The following is a 5,102-nucleotide window of genomic DNA, read 5'->3' on the forward strand; positions in this document are numbered from 1 at the left end:
TTATAACTCAAATCAAAGCATACATATTATGCTTTTAAAAATTTATAAAATTATTGTATAATATTGTGTATAATTAATTTCATTAAAAATCATTTAGTCTACCCTAATAAGACTTTCTATGTCACAATCCTCCCCCAATACATTTTTGTGTATGATGGGGAGACTAAGTACAATCGTCGTTGGTCTGAGAATGTTGCACATCTTTAACACTACAACATGTGCGACCGTTAATGGCTCTTGGCATCCCCCACTGCCTTGCTCACTTTTAGCCCATCATCGGCCCATGAGTCAGTCTTGATTCTTAGTTTTGTTACACCTTGTCGGTTGGGATGGATGCGCTGGTCACCCAACTGCTACCTTCATCTCTTATCTCTTGCAGTTTGTTTCTCAGAGAAAGCCTCTTGTTCCCTCCATTTTCACAAACACAAACCAATCCTGATGCGGATTTCAGTCGGTGTAGGAGAGGTAAACGAGCATCATACAGGGGCTGATCGGCAGCTGCCAACCTGGCTAGTTTTGTCAGAACGGATGTTTTCAACCATAACTTGAACCTCTCTTGTGAGCATTGTAGTTCTAATTCTACCCTGCGGCATTTGCGGCACTATCTCCTTCTGTGTAACCACATAAACGCTTTCTTCTACAGCGACTATTGACCCACCACCTCCCAGCTCGTTAATTATATGCAGCTGTCGCTCACATTTCAGATATGGGTTTCAGATAGTCAACTAAGTAGTCCGAGAGCAGCAAAGGCCATAGCTAGCCCTGGGCAAAACCTCCATTGACAATCTCATTTTTCCTCTGAATCAGTACTCCGAGATATCATTGGTAGCCACGATTATCGGCGAGTTGTCGGACTTTTGTGATCATGACAGGATAGCTTTTGGGATTAATTTTATAAACTTGACCGTGCATTTAAAGCCTGCAAATTTTGATTTCAGATATCGTCAAGAAGGGTCGACGTGTTTAGCGCATTTGTATGGGTTTCATGTAATGTACGAAATGAAATGAAAACAAAATAGCAAAATATTTTTACCGTGAACAACGAAACATGTTTATGCCAAACATACAACACGCAACATTAATTACATAGAAAATAGTGTTTCCGTCGCGATTGTGAATTCAACAATTGATTACACCCACGGACCACGAATACTGTTATGTTGCTGTTATTCCTATTGTTATCTCTTCTACATTGAATGTGGGAACCTTTCTCGTTTTAACAACTGTTGGAATTGAATAACAGTACTACGATATCGTTTTAGAAGCATATCTTTCATTATCCGATAATATATATATATATATATATATATATATATATATATTATCTATATATATTAGATATATGTGTGTGTGTGTGTGTGTGTGTGTGTGTGTGTGTGTGGTGTGGTGTGGGTGTGTGTATATGTGTATTATATATATATATATATATAGATATAGATAATATATATATATATATCATAAATATATATATAATATATAATATATATATCTATATATATATAATATATATATATAATATATATATATAGTTCTATACACACACCACACACACACACACACACACACACACACACACCACACACCACACACAACATAAACACACCTAATACAGAGATTGAAATATCTGAAAATATACAAACACAGAAGTAATCTATACAGCAGCTTTACCCAGTTAATTGAAGGAATCGTGGACATGTTAATGAGCAAAAATTAAGTAGGATTTTTTAGACATACAATTACATTTCTAATCTAATATGAAAATAGTAATCATTTCAATAACAATAGCAATCAATATTTTTACTTATTATTATTATTATTATCATTATTTATTTATTATTATTATTATTATTATTATTATTATCATTATTATTATTATTATCAATTGTTATTATTATTAATCATCTTCATCATCATTATTATTATTACTATTATCATTATCATCATTATTATGGTTATTATTACAATGACTCTTCTTACTTTTATTATCAATATTATTTTTATAAGTAATATTATTTTTCTTTAAGCTATTATTAATATCATTATTATTATTTTATTATGATCATCGTCATTATTATCATCATGGTTATTATTTTTATTACAATTACTGTTATTACAATTATTATCCTTATTATTTTCGATGATTGCTGTCGTTTTTAATGATAACAATGATAATGTGATAACTGTAATCATGATAATGGTTGATGATAACAAAAATAATTATGATAATAATATGATAATAATGATGATGATGATGATAAGATAATAATAATAATAATAATAATAATAATAATAATAATAATAATAATAATAATAATAATAATAATAATAATAAAAACAAATATGATAACGATAATAATAATGATAATAATAATAATAATAATATAATAATACTAATACTAATAATATAGTAATAAGAATAATAATAATATAATAATAAAGAATAATCATAATAATAATAACAATAACGGTAATAATTATAATTAATAATATTATTATTTTCTCATTCTTAGTATAGTATTACCTAGTTATAATATTAATAATATTACTAACAATACTGATAAGCTATCTACATAATGATACGGATACGAATGGTAAGGATATATAGTTTTATTATTAATATTGATAGCACTACTACAACTGCTACTACTACTACTAATAATAATAATGATAATAGTGATAATAATAACGATAATAGCAATAATAATAATAATAGCAATGATGCTAATGATAATGTTAATAATAACAATAATTATAATAATGATGATAATAATGAAAATAATAGTGATCACAATAATAAACATTATTGTTATCATCATTATCTTTATTATTATTATTACTGCCACTAATAGTATTATCACTACTGTTATCAATAATGTTATTAGTATTGTCTTATGTAGCTTGGTGTTTCTCTACGTGCTTGAGGGTGAAGAAAACACTGATGAGAGCTAAAGTAGGTTCATTGGAGATCAGCTCTGACAAAAATAAAAGGGAGTCCTTCATGGTCCTCTGCCTGGCTCTGTCCAAGAGTGCTGCTGTCAGACGTGTGACTGCAGAGACTAAATAAAATATAGCACTCTACATATCGCACATAGAATCTCATTCTTTTACATAGGAGATATGCTACACAGCAATATAAACAAAACATAATCTTCTATATTTCATATGGCGAAACATATCACACAAAAGGCAGTGTATATAATATAATAACATAACCCGTATGTACTCACAACTCACTCCATATGTGTATATATATATATATAATATATATATATATATATATATATATATATATATATATATAATGTGTGTGTGTGTGTGTGTGTGTTGTGTGTGTGTGTGTGTGTGTGGTGTGATGTGTGTGTGTGTGTGTGTGTGTGTGTGTGTATGTGTATGTTGCGCGCGGCGCGTGCGTATCTATAACAGATCTATATAATATAGTATATATATATATATATATATATATATATATATATATATATATATATATAATGTATGTATATATGAGATATATAGTAAATATATATATATAAATATATAATATATATATATATATATATATATATATATATATATAGATATAAATATATATAATACATATATAAACATAGTGTAATATATTTGTTTATACGTGTATATATGTATGTGGATAGTACATAAGATAGAATTACACATGTCGTATATTATACACATATACAAATGTAATAATTATATCTATAAATTTTTGCACGTCATGCACCTATAACTGATGGGGCGAAAGACTCAGCTTCGCTCTCTCTCATCCTTTCCTCTCGTATGCTCTCTTTCTACCAACACTTTTCTCATTAAAACTTCAGTGTAAAAAGAAAAAAAATCAAAATTTCTTTTACCCTCATTAAGTTTTTGTGAAGTTCAAAAACTTTGAAAGTATAGAAATTAAAGTTTTCTGGCCTAGGGAACTTTATGCTCACATGAAGTTTTTACTTGATGCAGTCCAGTCTGTAAGTAAGGCAGGGGGGGGGGGGGGGCGGGTTAATCACTGGTCGGGTGTATTAACCTTATTTTTACTGTGTAACTTAAATTTCCCAAATCTGTGTGTGTGCGTGTGGTGTGTGTGTGTGTGTGTGGTGTGTGTGGTGTGTGTTCTGTGTTGTGTGTGTGTGTTTGTGTGTGTGTCTTTGGTGTGTGTGTGTGTGTGACGTTTGTGTGTGTGGAATACTTTATTCATTAATAAAGACGATAACTTGAAATATTTTTTCTGTTGTGTGTCTTATCCTTTATGTTGACGAGGCCAATTGCCAAACGTTAATATGTTACTTGGGATTACATCATATATATTCACGTAAAAAATACATAAACAAGCACACTCATTCACATTGTTTGTGCTTCTACTCAGAGCTCAAGATTGTTTTTCTAACTACAACACATACAATTAAAAAAACCAGATGTCGATGTACCAAAAATAGAGGTGCATCTAGTGGATACAGCATTGACAACACCCCAAGCCGAGTTCCACGTCGTTGTAGATTTTTTTGCCATCAACCGCGGAGATTTTCTATATACGGCCTAAAAAGGAAACGCACCTATTATCCCGGGTAAGTAATTCAACGGAAAGGTCATTTATATATATATAAGGTTTGTTTACTCATTTGCTCGTTCACACACAACACCTCACACAACACACGCCGCACGCACACCCAAAAACGCACATACACCACACACACACAATCACTATTCATATATAATATATATAATATATATATAATATTATATATATAATATATATATATTTATATATTATATACACCCACACACACACACACAACACAATCACATATATATATATATATATATGATATATAGATATATATATATATATATATATATATATATATATCCCATTCAGAGCCCGAACTAAGTAAAATGGCCCAAATTCTTTCTATTGTTTAAGTCGGAGGCGTCGCGTATTACGGAAATTTGTGCTTTAGATTCTATTCACGTTTTCTATGTGTTTTAAGAAGTTTTCGAAGTGTCTCTTCATGATTTACCAATTCCATGGCGGCTGGCTGGAGAAAAGAGAGGAGGAGCAGTCCTCTCAGCAATACCGTCGCACCCATGGGTAGTGA

The sequence above is a fragment of the Penaeus monodon genome, unplaced genomic scaffold (assembly GCF_015228065.2).
Source record: "Penaeus monodon isolate SGIC_2016 unplaced genomic scaffold, NSTDA_Pmon_1 PmonScaffold_576, whole genome shotgun sequence".
In the NCBI taxonomy this organism is placed as follows: domain Eukaryota; kingdom Metazoa; phylum Arthropoda; class Malacostraca; order Decapoda; family Penaeidae; genus Penaeus; species Penaeus monodon.